The sequence below is a fragment of the Nothoprocta perdicaria genome, unplaced genomic scaffold, assembly GCF_003342845.1.
Source record: "Nothoprocta perdicaria isolate Ctin4 unplaced genomic scaffold, notPer1 scaffold_8, whole genome shotgun sequence".
In the NCBI taxonomy this organism is placed as follows: domain Eukaryota; kingdom Metazoa; phylum Chordata; class Aves; order Tinamiformes; family Tinamidae; genus Nothoprocta; species Nothoprocta perdicaria.
The window spans coordinates 5,490,652-5,508,866 of NW_020456087.1; the positions used below are offsets into that span (position 1 = coordinate 5,490,652).

Genomic DNA, 18,215 nt, shown 5'->3' on the forward strand with positions numbered 1-18,215 from the left:
TGTGCTGTAAATAGAGCTCTTTCTCTGAAGTGGTTTTCCTTGACTATTGTTGACACATCTAGAAAGTTATTCCTCTGGAGAAAGAAGCAATAGCATTGTTTGATGCTGAATGTCAGGTTCCCTGTTGGGTTAATATAGGAAATTGTAATCACTGTCTCTCTGAATGGTCTTTTTTTTTTCATTTTGTTGTCCTGATGGGAAATGTAACTTCACTGATTTGAAATGGAACTGCTGATAAAATGCCTTTTAATCATCAAGAGTGTGTATTTCGTGAGCATTGAAAACAGTACATATATTCAGAGTAATTCATTTAAAATATTCCTGTCTTTTATGATTTTTAAGCACAGTTTTCAAGAAGTGTGATATTGCCTAAAGACACTCGGAAAAACTCTTTTGCTGTTGAAATGGACTGTTTTCCACTGGCTGAAAACATCTGCGAATATGACTCACAGAAGTTAAGTAGTRCTCAACATCAATATCTGTGTAGAGAGTCCGATGTGAATCTGCTGTGGCAGTCTGAGAGGTGACAAGGAAGGAGAAGCTGTATTCATATTTGTCTGGAATGACCTCATGCCAGGAAGCAGTGGTGATTTATTTGGAAAAGCAAAATGCAGGTAGAATTCTATTTTAAGTAGAGGCAGATGGGCCAGGGCAAAGCAGGAAGGGATCTTACTAGTCTGCAAATGTGACTGACATATTAAAGGAAATAAAATACTTATGCTGTCACAAATACAACTGGGGAGGTGTCTCTCCAACTTCTGATAGAAAGGCACAAATAGAGAATACGTGACCTGGAGTGCCTGGCAGCCCAGGGAGGTATTGATTGTGGCACTGTCAGAAATACATTGGGACAGAATAATTAGATCACTGCACATCTTCAGAACTCCTAATTTATGACACAATCTTTTTTTTTTTTTTTTTTTTTTTTTTTTTGTTAGGAAGCTATAGAAACATCTATTTACAAGGAAATAGTTGAAAATATTTATCATAAGATGTTTTTTTGAGAAACTGGACTGACTTCGCTCTCTTATTTAAGCCAGTCTGCGTTCTGTTGCACCACATGTCACTACAGGGCAGTTTATCGAAGTATTTTAGTTGCCTTTACTTTAGGAATTGAACCTCATACAAGAGGGAGATGCATAATCAGCGCAAAGTGCCTTTACTTGCACTTGGGTAACAGCAAGAATCAGGGAGGTGTTTTGAATAACTGACTGAATTATTGTACCACATCTTCAATTAAGGTGAAGTTTCATCTTATTCCAGTCAGTTTTTGCAGTCAGCATTATATAAAATGTTTCACATTTCCTTTTTCAGCACTTTAATACTGCATTTGGATCATCAAATAAAGATTTAAATACATTTATGTGTGGGAGCTCCTGGAGGGGATTTCATGCTTTGAAGTGAGATTATATTATCATCTTCAAAACAAAACCAGGAACAATAGAGATCTTATTTATTTGCTGTTTTGTGTTCAGGAATTACAGTCACTATAACATAAAATATYATTTGGCTATCATTTCAGGTAGTTTGATGGAACTCTCCTAAGCAATAACTAGACATATCTTGTGAATGCACAACCCATGTGACATTCCATTTTTCCTGTATGAAAGTCTTCATTAACCTTATCTTCATAGGATAGGTACAGGAGGAATAACAAACTGTAGCAAGATAAAACTTGAAGGACACTTGAGAGCACGTGAATTAATTATTGCAGTTATGTATAGCAGGAATACTGTTGAATGCAGATTCTCAATGCAGCATGTGCATGTACAGGTATTAGAAGAGCCAGCAGCATTGAAGTATTGCTAGAGAGCTGTCATCTCCAAGGTGAATTCGAAATGAATACTGTGGTTTGAGATTGACAAAAGTCACACCCTAAAATAGAGCCTTAAGCCTTTAAATTGTATGCTCACATACACTGTATGCTCACAACACAGGAAGTGACTCACTGAAGTGTTTATTCTTCACATTGTGGTCCAATGTCACCAAGAAAATAATAATCTGTTTACTGTATAAGTTATCAGTGCTTCTTATCAKACTGCAGTATCTGATTGGGATTGGTACTGGACAATATTTATTAGTAGCTGGTATTTTGTTTTGTAAAGGGACAGTACCTATGTGTAATACTTGGGTATCACGGACTTAAATTTCACCTGACTGTATTATCATATATCCATTATCATAGTCCTGTGATGTTTACTTTAAGTGCCCTTTGAGTAATGTGTGATTTGGAGGCAGTGGGTGGCCCCATATTTTCTGTTACCATTTACAAGAACTACAGAAAAGTACTGAACTGGGAATGACTTATTAGCAATAAAATTTTATCTTTTGGGAAGAGCGCTGTGTGGGCACTGGGAGCAAAAGTGGAGTTGGGAACCGTTCCCTGTCCATGTTATTGGGACCTGTTGGGACACTGACATGTTTGAGATGGCAATGTGATAAGGAGGCATCTTCCATGTCATRTTTGAATACGGAACTAGTAAGAAATGAAACCTGAAGGAAATCTGGAACCTTCCTTCTTTTTTCCTTTTTGTATCCTTTTCAAAAGGAAGACTTTTTTTTTCCCCCCGTCCTCCAGCACTGGAAATTAGTTTCAAGACACATAGCTTTAAACCCTATGGTTGTTATTTGTAGTATTGCAGCTATGAAAGGAGAAGTTTTTCCTTTTCCCCCCATTTATGTTCTTATATTATTTCCTTATCCTGAATTCATTATTATATCTTTAATGTTTAATTTTACCATCCTATTTGCCTACTGCACACTAGTCATTGATGATACTAGTTATTACTAACTACCASACTTTCTAGGTTAGATAATTGTTTCCCTGCGTATATAAGAAGAAAAGATGTCACTGTGCTTTCATGAATAAAGTGTCTCCTGCCTTCTGTGGGGCTCTGCATCAAAAATTTGGGATGGAATATGTGATTGTTTTAATTTTAGCTAATTGTTTTTTTAAATAAGCTTTACTTCTAGAATGTCCTAGTAAAGCAATGCCATAATAAAACATGAAGACATTTCTGAGCAACATGCTTTTACTGTTTTCCAGATTCCTGTGAAAGGTGGTGTGTTATCCATAATGTTTAAATTGTTCTTTCAAARAAGTGGCAATATTTTGGAAGTTCAAATAAGAAAGAAAAATCGGAACATTGGTGACAAACTTTCTGATGAGGTATGTGAAGCGTACRTTTTCTCTAACTCCTATGCTCTCTATGCATAACTTTTCACCCCACTAATGCCACTGAAATGTGAAACGTCAGTGCTGGGTACATGAATAACTGGGTGGAGAGGAGGAGGAGAAGTGGCAATATAGCGTGTGAAGAGGGTGATTTTACTGTTTGCATTGTGGCAGCGAGGTGATAACTGCTTCTCACAGCTAAGCTGTAATGATCTCRGAACAAATTAAAGATTTCATGACTCCTGCTTCCCTGGCTGTAAATGAGTCATTTCACTCCTGTGATGTGTTGTGGAGAYGCAGGTGATTATCTTTGTGGATGGCCAGTTACTTCTTGACAAGACGGGCAGCCCTTAATTTTGCTAGCAGCACATGTCTCTATGTTCAGTAAAACTGTCATGTTTTGATCAAGATCAGTTTGTTATTACTGTACATAAGCAAATTGATCCAATCTTTGAAAGTCCCTAAAAAGCTTTTTCTTGGGGGGGAGAATATTGACTCCAGGGGTTTTGTTCCTTGAGACGACTGACTGGGTGGGTGGTGTGGAATTATTGATAAACCTACTGTCTGGTCAGGTACACAGCTTTGCTTATGTGTAGGGAAAGCCTGCCTCACAATTGCACAGATTCACCTCTGTTCCCCAGAAATCTCTGCCAAGTTCCCTTCCAGCCCAGCTTCCCATGAAGAAGTTTCGGTATTTGTGCTCTTTGAGCGCCCTAATAGGAGAAGAGGCTCTCGTAGAGCAGTGATTCCAATAAGAACAGGAATACTGTCAAAGCTCCTCCATCCTGGAGCTTGTGTTAATTGTTAGCTACCCGTGTTTGTGGTTATTTTTTTCAGCTGCTGTTTTGGTGTAAGCAATGTCAAGTGATCTGAGAACAGCAGTAAGTGGTGCTGCTGTCRGCAGTTCAGAGGTACTTTGGGCACCCTGTTAGCTGCCAGTCGTCCCCTTTCTGGGAATGCCCATGCTGGAAAAGGACCCAGATTTTGGCATGATGCTGTTGGTTGTGGTAGCCAGGCTGCCTGTGACTTCAGCCTTGTGCAAAATGAGTGTGGCATAGTGCTGTTCTGCTTTGGGCCCAACGACTTGCTGGCTTATTGTAGTCTGACAAATAACTCTGACAGCTGCCCTGCTAAAGGGATACTCCTATGAACTGCAAAACATTTTGCAAATGCTGGTGTTCATGATATAAATCTTGGTCCAATCTTCTCCCTTGCTCCTAAATTTCACTGTTTACTCCATTGCGGTCTCCTAAATCAGGACGGACTGTTGCTGAACCTCTTTACATCCTGTCCTGCACTAGCAGCTTGTCCCTTGGGATTATTTAGGAAAGGGGGTATTAGACCACAGCCAACTGAACTATTGCCACCAAGGAAAGGGAAGCAGGTGACAGTTTTTCAGCAATAGATAAAGTCCATCATACAAAGCTGAGCCAAGTACTGGGTCCGTGTGAGATTACAGGGAGTTACAGGTAGGTGTGTGAGTCTGTGTGTTTACAGACTAATTGCAGGTTTTGTTTCAAGAAGAATATCCTGCAGAAGTGTGAAATAGCAGCCTTCATTAGTCTAAAAGAGAACAGGTGGCTTGAGGACAGTTTTCCCTCCTGTGGTTCATTCTGCATTACAGATCACACATTTTTTAGCTATTGTGTCATGTAGATTCACCTTTTTGGATGTCTCAGTGAAGTCTCAGAGCTAACTCTTCAGCAGCTCTGCACAATTTTTTCTTATTCCATCATTTCCATAATCCTTGTGGTTTGTCAGCAAGATTGTTTCTTTAAATGCTTATAGAAGAATGAAACAACATATAGCAGTTTTATCTCGTGATTATCTAGTTATCTTTGAATTAATAGGATTAAGGGCTCACGTTGTATTTGTTAGAAATCTGCTGAACCATTTCTTTGCAATTTATCACACAAAGCATATACAGCATATCTGCAAAGAAGCAGATATGAGAAAAATAAACACTATTTTTATTTGCCTCTTTTGCACAAAAGCACCCTGCAGAAGTCAATAACTTTCTTTTCATTGCATTTTCTTTTATCATTTTAAAAATAAAACCTGATTCTTCTTCCTCTTCCTTTAAATGAGTCATTACCCAAAGGAGAACATTTGGAGGAAGTTCTTACCTCCCCATTTCAGAGAGCAGGAGGTTCTCAAGCTGGAAGCAGCGTTTGGGCAACGACTTGCAGAATGCACTGACTGAAGCAATGTATTAATTTGAGGTAGATGGCATTATTTATTTCTTTAAGAAAGCATACATATTTCTTGGCTATGTCTTTGACACATATGAAGAAACATATGTTTCTTGTTGATTTCATATTTAAGACTGCCCATAGAATATGCGAGAAGCTTTTATTTTAAAGGCATTTATTTATTCTTCTGAAAGGTATACATGTCTTTATTTACCTTACCTAGCAGAATCACTAATATTAAGGCTTTAATTCAAAATGGAGTTAATTACAACTCCATTTCATACTGATTCCCATGCTAAATKTTAGTATATCTGGGAATTTGAAATGCTATGAATAAAAACAAMTATGTTTCCAATTGCTTTAGATATTGTTAAATATAAAATAATAGGTTGTATGCCAGATATAATTACTTCTAAAAGAAAGCATAATTGTGACTATTTTTTCAATGATTCCTTTTAAAAGCATATAATTTAAATTTAAAGATCTGCTGCAGTTTAAAATTTCTATCAATGTTATTCTATTATTTTATTATATTTGAATATTATAGAATATTTGTTTTTTAAAAAGAAAAGGAACATTCCTCCTCCTCCTTTTTATAGCACACTTAGAGTGGTGAGATAAAGTAACACAATATGTACTGAATAAGAAACCTGCTGTGCAACGTCTGTTCTTTCGTCCTGTTGGGGGATAGATTGATCAGGAGGCTTCCCTGGAGTCTTCCCATGAAAACTTTAGAACAAATAATTATCCTAACTGTTCACAGAAGAGACAATGAAACATCCCTCTATGCCTTGGGAGACATGTCATATGAGAAATGCAGTCTATGTTATATTGCTAAAATAAAAAACAAGGATATGGCATAGATCRCTGCTTGGAATTAGGTAACTGTCACCAGCTGGAAAAAAAAAAAAAGTGGGCTTTAGCCCAATTTTGTGCTGTAACAAAAACATACAGAAGCAACAGAATGATTTCAGCCTCCAACACAACTACGCTAAGCTACAGTTTGTACAAATATATCATTTTAATTCGTATTCCAAATACTTGATGTCTGCGTACCTTGGAGGTACAATATTTCTACAGAAAATAGTCACCTACTCAAACCTGGCATAGGAAAGAAAGCCTGCTTGAGGAGCAAAAACGTCTGAACTAACTGGGTGCCTAGGAAGAGAGGTAAACCTTYCGTTATGAAGAAATGTAAAACCTGATATCAAAAATACTTGGAAGCTTTTACCCTGTAGGTTCGTATGGGGCTATATCATAGGAATAAAGCAATATTGTCAGCGTAAGACAATAAGGGGTTTATGTAGTTACTTCTGTATGAGGAGGCATCACTTGCTACATTTATTTTTCTCCTGTGCCTAGTAATATTCCACCTAAAACCTGGATAGTTTTGCATTTACCTTGCGTATACACCTSACTCTAAATATTCATTTAGACTGCCAGCAATTAAATCCTGCTCAAGCCACTGCCTTCACCTGCTTGCGGTAGAAGTTCCTGCTCACACTTCTCTGAGGTAAGTGCGAGTACCTCACAATCTTCTTAGGTAAACCTAGGTTTGTTTTGTGGAACAAAATGCATTTCCAGAGTGGTAAGATAAGTGTTATCTCCTGTGGCCGTTATGCTAAAATAACTAAATGAAGGCCCTTGCTCAGCATTTTTGAAGATCGAGATTTCCCTGTCCTGCAGGTAGGAGTGCTTGGCATCTCTGAGTGCTCCTGTGGCACTTGGCTCTTCTCTTCTTGGCATTGCTGTTATGATGGCAACTTCTTGTCTGATGCTCATTTACTCTTTCTGTTACACTAGAGATAGTTAAGGCTCTTGAAATGATCACAATAAAAATGTTTGTGATTTAAAATTAAATTTGCAAATTGTTTTTTCACACATCAATTCAAATACTGTTTCTGTTTTAATACTTTTTTTTTTAATATCTGATTAAACTGCCTAGAAGTGGCTTTTATGAAAATGCTGGTTGTGTTGTAGACCAGGGAGCTCATAAGCAACTAGTTTGGAAGAGAAAGTGTGGAAATAGCTTCTGAAGAGGAAAGTCATCTTCCGGGTACATAGACAAATACTGTTAGATACTCTTTAAGAGCACTAGTAGCTATCCATCACCTCTGTTTCAAAGATGCTTGGGACACCTGTAGTAGTCTGGTATTTTCCCCATGCAAACAGGCTTCTGTTCTTGCTCGTTAGCATAAACAACTTCAACAACACATTGAAAGTGACTTTACATCTGTTTGCATGGTAATTTATTAATAAGCACACTCTGCTTAATAAATTATTATCTTTTTTGAAGAAAGTATTAAGAATTTATGTTTGTGAGAGAAGAGTTTTTCACTTTTGAGAAGTGAGAAAATAATTTTTGGTGTTGCTTCCCCCCCGCCCTCCCCCTTTGTATCAGCAGTAGACATCTATATTACCTATCAAGGTATCAGGTATCACACAAAAGGAGAAACTTTCCAAAGATAAATATACTTTCAATACAGAGAGACAGCGAATCCCACTGAACAGGGAACTCATGCATGGGAGGCCAAAAAGACTGTGAATATTTTAAAGAAGCAAAAATAGTACCCAATTTTACTTCATGATTTCACATGAGAATGAAGATGGCCTTACTCTGCAACTGTCCCATACTCGAGATTTTTTCTGGTGAACGTTTTTGAATCTCTTTTGTACTAAAATGTGGTTAATTAGAGGTTACTTTTTTGGTATTTGGATTTCTGTTTCAGGGTGGCTCCCTTGTGGCTTAGAGCTTTGATGAAGTAGTTAAAACCTCTTTTCTTCAATGTGTGATATACTGGCATTTCTCCTAGAGAAATTATAATAATTACCAGGCTGGTACAATCTGTATGTGGCCTGTCAGGGCCTCTGGACATTTGTGGAGTGTTAATTTTTCCACACAATGTGAGTTAATGGAGAATTTAAAATCCTGAAGTCTCTTCTCAGATGTACTCTTTTAACTGGCATTGTAGAGAGGCCGCTCTCAAACTGGGGATGTGAGAGGCTGACAAAGGACCGGGCTGTGCGGGTGCTTGGGGTTGCTGCGCGAGCCGGAGCAGCTGAAGCTAAGAGAGAAATGAGAAATTACGGGAAAGTGCAAAAGACTTTTATCCAACTTGAAACCGTACAGACGGCTTTGGGAACCAAAAAGTTCCCCTGCTGTCACAGCTTGCAAATAACCACCACAGACATCAACTGGCACCAGCTGATATCGTAGTTAGAATTCATTCACTGCTGGCCTTTCGTGGCTTTTTTTAATAGGAAAAAAAAATTCTAAAAAGGGGTCAGAATTGCTAAAATAAAGTGAACGCGGGTTTCCATAAAGGTTAATATTTTAAAACACTTGCTTTATATTTCATAATAAGACGTCCAGTTCCAGGGAAACAAAAGCGGAGGTGGGAACAGAAAGCCAAGAACTAATATTGACGCTGAGTGATTCCAAGTGYGGTATTGCCAAACCTGAATTTGCAAACCATTGACCTGCACAAAACTCATGACCTGTTAAGGGAGAAGGAAAATGGAAAAAAAAAAAGATTTTATTTTCCTCGTGTTTTTGTGTATAGTCACAAGCTTATGTCTGCGACTGTGGAGAACAGAACTGTGCTATTTTGTTTTAGTAAAATACAGTGTGTTAAACTCCTGAACCATCAGTACAAGGATAAAAATGAGTATGCTAATGAAATTGTGAAAGTTGGCAAAGTTTTGGATAGCAGAGATATAGTGTTAAAATCCGCTGCTGTTAATTTATTGCTTAGGTACTGATGTAAAGGATAAGCCTTTTATAGCCCTATTTTAGGACAACTGCTGCAGCCAGTGGCTGAATGAGATTGTAAATAGGGCTAATCCTACCTCCTATTCCCTCTTTGCTCATTGAATCCCCACTGTTGCATTCTTCCCATGCCTGCAGTGCCTTGTACTGAAAATCCTGCTTCCTGCTAGACTAGATCCCCTCTATCCACTGGCCCTCTGCCTTTGTTTCCCTAGCCCTGGGTCCTGCTTCTGCTGGATTTATACATTTTTTTTTAAAGTAAAACAAAACATAACAAAAAAATTAAGCATTTCTGCTGATCTTTATACTTTCTTTTAGAATCATTCATCTTGACAATGCTCTTATACCCAGATTCAGACACTCTCAGATGTGCATAAGCATCTCAAGAGGTGAAGGGGTGAGTGATTTATATGAATGTGCTTCTTATGAATTTCCAGGGTTCTTCTGCACACAGAGTGCTTTGCTATATATACTTCTGCTCACTTTCTTGTTCCTTGCTCTGGTAAAGAGGGCTAGCACAAAGGGCTCCTCAGCAACAGCAGCCTTTGTGGTGAAGGGCAGAGAGGTGAGATGCACCATTGAGGATGGAGACAGAGATGAAAAGCAGGACACACAAGGAAGCGTATTCACAGCATGAGCATCYGTATCTAGTGCCTACTCGACACTTAAAGGTTGGTGTTCTTGGCCAAGTCAGGTGAGCTGATCACAGCTGCCTAGACTGGTCAGCATGTTTGCTATATAAATTTAGTGATCTGACCCAAAAAACTCCTGGTGGTAAATGACAGTTCTTAAGGTTTACCTTTAGATTCTTATACTATTCACATAGTTATAAAGCTCTTCTGCCTTTAATTCCCAGGGTCACTGACTGTTCGCACAATTGGATTTCAAGTTCTTCTTTGAAACGACCAGTTGTTTCCATTTTCATTGGGCTTTGGTGTGTTTAGTTGTGACCATACTGGTTCCATAGCAGTAATCCCCCATTATTCCTTAGTTGCAGTACCCCCAGGGTTTCTGGGGATTTTGAAATCCTTTAATAACATGTGAGATAATGGGTGTTTGAGATACTATCAGATCAGTGAGTAAAAGTTGTTTTGGGAGCTAGGGGAACCGCTGGCTCCGTATCTGTGAGGAGCAGTGCTTCCTCCTCAGCTCACTTACACATCTCCGTGCAGGTAATTGGCCCAAGGCTTTTTCAAAGAGCTCCACCTAAGTAGTGACCTGGAGCTGCAACTACTGAGGAGAAAAGAGGTCCTGCTGCAACTGCTCCGGGGCAGTCACAGGTGTCATGGCAGTGGGTGGTGAAGCTCTAGTCGTGGAGAGAAAAGAAATGATGGAGAGAATCATCTCCTTCATCTTCTTCCCTTTGACTGGGTTTTTCTGGCTTCTGAGAACTTTATTGGTACTCTTCCTTTTGGGATTGGCAGGCAGACAAGCAGACAGATGAACTTTGTGGAATACTGAAGAGCTGTTCTGGGCATTCAGGGAATGGGTTACTCTGGTCCAAGAATGTTCTTTGCAAGTGTATTTCTGTATGCTAATAAGTGAAACTGAATTCCTGAAAACTCTCAGTATCACAGATTTTTAGCATTTAAAGGAAAGAGAAGTTCATAACCTCTTTTACTGCAATAATTTCTGGTGATAATTAATAAGTCTTTATTATTATCTCTAAAATGAAGTCATATTGCAAACTACTTGTGCTTGCTGCTTAGTTTTACTTAATTCTCCAGCCATTTGAGTCAGCAATGACTAACCTGCATGCCAAGTCCATATGCAAATATGCTCCCCTGCTCTTAGGGGGACTATTAGTTAGCAAGCTGCCCGTTTAATTCTGAACACGTGCGAGCTGCTCGGGAGTGTGAATGTGCTGGCCCAGCAGACTTGTTTCGGTGCCAAAGCGCTTCACAATCAGACGCAATTGTTCAGTGTCACATCCCCTTTCAGGGAGTTCTCCAGACAGGGAACTCGCTTTGTCTCCTTCGCTCCCAACCATCATCAGGTGCTCGGAGATCCAGGAAGTGCAACCCGCAACCCAAGATTGGGAGTTCCTTTGCATGGCTTACACACAGCCTCCCTTGCCTTCCCCTTCTGAGGTGCAAAGGGCCATGAAAGCAATTAATTGTCACTTTCCACCTTCCCTTTAGCTTCACCATGGCCTCTGAACTTGCATTGCAGAGGGTTATAGTGGGAGCTGTGGCAGTGAGATGCACATAAAGTAAGTTAAAAATAGAAATGAAGACCCATCCCCCTCAATTCTTTTGTTAGGGGGTAGTATGGTGCCTTCTGGGGTGCTAACAGTATGATCCTGTGACAGGGATGCCCTAATGTGCAGATGCCCTGCTCCCAGAACCCCCAGTGGGGTGGGCCAAGGAGCTTCAGCCCTGGCAGGTACCAGACTGCAGATGCTGTATCAAGATTTAGGATGAAATGTTTTGAGGCTCTTTGTGCTACCGGTAGTGTCTTGTGGCAGGTGATGGTCTARTACTGTAACCATGATGAGGTTTACAGGTGGAGAGAACATCTTTCATGAGATCAACCAGTGGTACTGGAGGAAAAAACAAAAGACATCACTTCCTTCCCCTCCTCAAACTCTCAAGCCCATGAACTTGCCTGTAGGTTGGAAACAGAAGCTTCAAAATGGACCTTCAATGTACCAGCGTTACAATGTTGTTGTAGAAYTGAAAAAACCCAAAAACTTGTCCAACCTTTCCATCTGCACCAATAGGTCTGGCAAAAGACTCCACCTCTACTTTTAAACTTTGCAGGTATAGCACTCTCGTGCTGCACAATTACAAGACACAGGCCGACTTTTCTGAAAGGAGTGTTATCTCCTAGCTGGCTGTCACAGTGGGATGGATCCAGCCTGTCGTGCTTCCTTGAACTTCCTCAGGTGGCAGGGCAGAAGCAGCTGTATCTTTCACCAGGGGAATCCAGCAGACTAGAAGCACCAAATTAATACATTTTCCAGGCCCTCAGCTGGGCTCCCAGCAGCTCCCGCTTAAAACTATAGTGGGCACATGAAGGGCCTTGGTTATTGCTGAACAAATCCAGCCCTGTATCTCTATAAGCAGCAGARTATGAGCAGCTATGAAATAACAATGCAAGAGGTGAGAATGGGGCATGATATTATCATTAGTCGTATTGAATCATCCTGTTGTTCATCACCTTTACTGTCTTTTGTCTGGCACATTTTTATGGATGATATTATAAGCTAAATATACCCACATCTATATCTTCCTATAGTGTTACAATGGCCTAGGGTGTGGGGTTTTTTTTTTTTTTTTTTTTTTTTTTTTTTTGGTGTAGATTCTACTGCAGTGAAGCCTGCAGGATCTTCAGCCTTCCTTTCAGCGCTCTCCATCTCTTCATTTAGTTTTCACTTGCCAAGGATGGAGTAGTGCCCAATTTCTGTCTGTCCTGGGGGACCTGGGCCTCAGTAGGGCAACAAATAGGACTTTAAAACCAGGCAGAATGCACATTTGTTTCGTGGTTCATGGTGTCATGGATGATGGCAGATTGTTCTCTTAGCAATTTATTAGTCTGATATTTCATTTGCTMTTGCATTTTTGCATGGAGATGTCTGCGTAGTCAGCAGGCTAGGCAAGCCCTAGAAGCTGGCATGTGACTCAAAGCTGAATACAGCTTGAAACTTGGGGAGACCTTCTTCTTTTGATAAATCATAATTTCCTGAGGCTAAGTTGTGTGGGAGACATCAATTTTGAGGTGGAGAGGGGTGGACTTTTTGCTATAGGCTATTACAACCCTAATCTGAGCTGGTATAAAATAGAATGAAGAACAAAACAAACAATCAAACTGGAAAACAAGAAAAACATTTTGATTCAATGGATTTTAAAGCTGTTTAGTGAGAAAGTCTCTTTTTTTTTTTCTTCCATTTGGGAATGAAGCATTTTTTTGCAATAGAGATGTTAACATTTTGAATTCTGACCAGCATTGTGTCCTGCCCTGCCCTGCCTTTCTTGGCTGCTTCTTTTCAACTGSTTGGGCTCTGCAACTTTGGCTGTAGTCAGTAGCAGTGTTACCTGTTATGAATCATTAGAAATGTTGACTAAGTATCTCAGCATGGAGGCAAGTGTGGCAGCAGCKAGAGGCTTCTGCTGAAGAGAGGATGCCTGGCTAATGAAAAGCCCTGGCTTTGGGCCTGGCTTTGGAAAGTTTGAGGGGAGAGTTTCCCTCAAATAATAAGAGATCTTATTATTTATCACTTGTGTGGCAGTGGCCTCTGCAGAAAGGACAGGCAGTAAGAGAGCCATTAGAAACAGCAGGAAAGGGGAAAAGAGAAAATAAAGAAAAAAAAATCTATAAAGGTTTTACAACAACAACCAAAAAAAAGTTTGAAATTACTGAGAATTTTGAGGTGAGAAAAAGAAAAATAAATTCTGAACAAGTAAAGATGGAGAAGGGAGGTACAGGTGACTCAGTGTTGGCTAAAGTATGCTGGGAAAAAAAGAGGACAAGATGGTCAAGAGGCTATAGAACCCAAAATTTTAGAGAAAAGCATGAAAGAAAATGGAAAGAAATACCAAGTGAGGACAAAGCYAAGCAATGTAGCTGAGACACCTTTCTTAATAGTTTTATCGCAACTGAGCAGCAGTTCTCAGTATGGCATGATGTATTTCAGGGGGTGTGTTGAGAAAGTGCTAAGCACTGTGACTTTTGGTACTTTTGTCTGTCTATTTTGCCATCTTGTGAGGCTTGATACCACCCCAGCGTCTGGTGAGGGGAGCAGTCTGTGCTCCCAAATTCCGGCAGTTTTAGTTTAACTGGCAACCACAGACATCCCAGGGCAGGAGTATCATGCAATTATTCTTTAATTATATGATTAGTTAATAGGGTTTCCTATTAAACACCATGTAACTATGTAGAGATTACTGTGTAATTACCTTTAGCAGATCCAAAACTCATTAGCATATAACCTGTATTCTTGCCTTGTGGTTCAGCAGGCTGTAATCTTGTAATGATATGGTACTCAATGTGTTGTTATCCTGCCACTACGTACTAATTTCCATGAAGTTAAATGGACAGTGGTTTCCATACAAGCAATATATGTGCCCTGTTACCAATTGCCCTATAAACTTGTGCCCCTGTTGGCATCAACAAGGATTACATTTTTAAATTGGCTTTGTGAAATGTGTTGTTATAGCCTGTACTTGCTGTTGCACTGTAAACTCAGCTGGATGTGAGCTGTAAAAACAATCATAAGACAGGCAGCTTAATTAGCTTCATTCATTTGCTCCGTTGCTCCAAATCTRGTGTGAAATGCACACGTCCATGTTACTGATGTTCACGGCTCATTTGTGGTGAGCAGGAGAATTCTGGGCAGTAAGTGCTGAAGAATGCACAAGTTCAGTAATCAAAATGATGTACAGCTTAAGCTTCTCCATCCAGGGAAGGAGTTTAACAGAGGTTAACTCTTCTTGTGTATTGTTGCTCTTTTAAATTCAGCTGAAATATTGGTGAGCAAAGCCATCTTGGGTGTTAACAGAGGTTGGATTATAACTTGCACTTGCAGTGGATGAATAAATATTTTAAAGTGTACAAATATTTTCTCTGTTTCTTTCTGTTTTTGCATATATAAGGGCACATGAGCTGTGTTTGTTTTGTGGTATAGTCTTTGCTGTTCAGATTCTAACAAAGTGCTCCACCGTGCAATGTGGCAGGACATTAAAAGTGATCACTATAAATATATAGATATTTGATTCTTCTGCTTGTTTATTTTTTCATTTACCATTTCCCTTTCCAGTGGTTTTTGTTGTCAGAATAGAGCCACAAGCTATTTTTCCTTGGCCAAGAGGTGAGTCAAAGCCAAATTATACCTAACAGGACTTGATCTGTGTAGGATACGCAATTTCTCATCCTGTGGGTTATAAATGTGTCACTTTATACACGAGTGGTGTGAACTACAGCAATTCATGGTCCTGCTTTGAGATTTGCCCAGTAGTCTACCATTAAAATTAATAGTGTTTTGGGGGRATTGCCTTTCAACTATGGTAATAATTTCTGCACTGATAATTTTTACTGTGCGGAATATGTGTTTTCAGAAGCTAATGCAGGTTGTTAGGATGTCAACATGTAGCTTCTCAGTGGCTTTTTGCAATAGCTCTCCACCCCACCGGTCTCCCTCACTGGTGACTRTAAAGACAGGTACTTTGGTCAATCAGAAAACAGGAACATTTTCTTAGGATTATTTAAAATATTAAGGAGAGGAGGTGAAGGTTCTAAGTTGGTCTGAGCCTGAGGCACATGATTCATATGTCCTGCTCATCTCCTGCTGTAGCCACACTGGTACATTCCTAGGCAACTCTATGGGATGGTGCGATTAACTATGGACATGGGGACTTACTASCTGTAGCTGGATCTGGCCTGGTGACCACCCAGTCTTATGCTCTGCCCTGCTCAGTGTCATGGTCTGGGCCCAATCCAGCCAAACTCAGACACTCACCTGGTTCACATCTGTCTTCCAATGTGCAGCGGCACAATGTTTATTGTTTCCCTGTCTCCAACAGTGCTCCAAAYACAGGTACCTCTGAATCTCAATTAACTTAAAATCTGTAACTCYACTCTAAAAAATTTCTCTTCTCCCTCTCTGCCACAGTGATATGCAAAGTCCAAGGGATGCTGCTGAAGATACCAGTATTTTTAGAGTGGTGCATGACTTTTGTGGGCAAGGTAGGTTGGTTGTGGTTTGGGTGCTTTCAGTTCTTCAGTATTCCACATTGCCTGTAGCTTGATAGCTTCCTGTCATCTGCAGGTGTAATAAATATATTTTATATCCCATCATTCAGGTTGTTAATGAAAATATTCAGTAGACGCAGACCCCTACAGACCTCACTACCCAGTCTCTTATCTCCTTCCACTTTGACAGTGAGGTATTGAGGGTTTAAGTATATATTTTTTCCAGCCAATTCTGCACCCATCTTTTAATAATTTCATCTAGCCTGTATTTCCCTAGACTGCTTGTGAAAATGTCATGCAAGASAGCATGAAGAGCCTTAATAAGTTGGAATATATGACATGCACTTACTCCTTTCTACCTACCATGTCTGTTTCTTCATCAAAGAAGGAAATTACAATAATTTGACATGACTTGCTCTTGACAAATTCATACTGACTTCTACTTGTCTAATTTTTTTCTCTAAGTAGTTATTTGTTTATTTTCCAAATATTTGTCTAACTTCTATAAAGTTTTTTTTTTTTGCTGCTGAAACTTGCTCTGATTTTTTTTTACAGTTAGTTAATGCATCAGCTTTTCCTACTAATACTTCCTTATAACACTATACTATAATAGCTACAAGATTCTCCTCCTCCTATGATATTTCTCAGTAAGTTGAAATTTTGCTGACTGGTCTGAAATTTCCTAGTTCCTCCATTTGCCTCCTTTAAACAAAAGCATGGTATTGCTCTTGTTTTTCTTTTCCTGGACCTCCTAACTTGCCATCTGGGAGCTCTGAGCGATAATATCAGGAGCTAATATCATTTCATTTATTTCTTCAAGTATCTCACAAAGAAATCACATTGACCAAGTGCATACAAAACAGCCAACTAATGCCTTTATCCCTCTTCTCAGGAGAGATATTAACCCCTGTGCTGTTGACACCAATAGTGTTAATTAACTGACTACAGTTAAAGGAGTTAGTTGTTTTGATGTTTTTAGGATCTTCCTCTGGCGATTTACTTCTATGGATAACGAGACAATTCTTTGGTCATTTTTTTGTTTGTTTTTCTATAACCTATTTAAAGAAATATGCCTTTTTGTTGYATAGATGTTTTCATAACTCTTTCCATGCTTTTCTGATTTTGTCCCTGCTTTTATATTATTTTTTTCTGATTTAATTTCTACATTCTTTATGCTTCCTCCTTGTATTTGAGAGCAATGAAGCACTTATGCTCTCTTATACGGACAGATTTGGGGAAATGAACAGTCCTTTGTAGTTAAGTATTCTAAATACTTAATACATAGATGAATAAATATCTAGGAAACATTTAGAAATTTATATGTACAAGTGGGACAGGTTTGGTGGGACTATTGCAAAAAGGATGAGGGACTTTCTTTACTCTTACATATATTTCAGTTCTGATTTCTACTGTGAACTAAGTAAAATGTAATTGAACAGCTTTATCTGTGATACTGAAATCTGATGTCTGATGAGAATGTAAATATGGCATTGCTTGTTATGGTTTCCTCTCTAAGTATCTTATCAGATGTGTTGTGCAGTTTGGGAGGATGTTGAACCAGACCTCAGTGAAGATTTGTTAGCTTGCTAATGTGATCGGTTTGGGGGGCAGGCTTTGTTACTGTCAAGTGTAATTTCTTTTGGATTTATTTATTATAAATATTAATCTCTTTCCTTTCTTTTTTAAGATGTGGACACTTAAGAAAATACATCTCTTCCACCTATATCTCTGAATCTCAGTTGTGAGCAGACCATGGATATCTGGCAACAGCTGTGTGTGGAGAACTTTGCTGAGGAGCTAGTCTGTTTTATTTTTTCCAAAAATATTCTCTTGTTTTCCTTTGTTTTGTGGTGACTCAGTAGATACAAAATGACCCAGTCTGACTATAGCCTGTTTAAACTATAGGGTTATTCTACCAGACTTGAAATAAAGAAGCAGAAATTAGTTAAGAACTTCTGTTACCCTTGTCGCTGTCTGTCATTCTCTCTGGTAACTTTCATTAGAAATGTTCATCCTGCAGATGTTAAAAGTGTGGATGTCAAATCATTATCTACTTTTGCTGTTTTCTCCAGCCTTATTACAAAAGCATTATTGGATTTTGTTATGTTTACTTATATAGCTACATTATTTAACTCAATAAATTTGAATAGAATTTTTAGTCATTTGTTGTTTCACTAACATGTATTTAATGAAAACTAAGATAGTTTCCTACTGACAAGATAGAACTTGAAGTTCAAGTGAAAACTTGGTCTGTTGCCACCTGTGACTGCTACATTAAATGGCAAAGCTAGACAAATATGTTCTGTATTGATGGTATCCCATGTATAACAAACCTGGCCAGATATCATTAAATACAAATTACATTTGCATGAGAATAACAGTGGAGACA

General features: G+C 39.0%; 1 long non-coding RNA gene across 1 annotated transcript; it reads left to right on the forward strand.

The window, feature by feature from the left end:
- The first annotated feature begins 3,054 nt into the window (after positions 1–3,054).
- On the forward strand, positions 3,055–17,914 carry LOC112957999. The gene is made up of 3 exons (XR_003251313.1): positions 3,055–3,169; positions 15,747–15,820; positions 17,514–17,914. It is a non-coding gene; the product is annotated as an uncharacterized LOC112957999 (long non-coding RNA).
- The last annotated feature ends 301 nt before the right edge of the window (positions 17,915–18,215 follow it).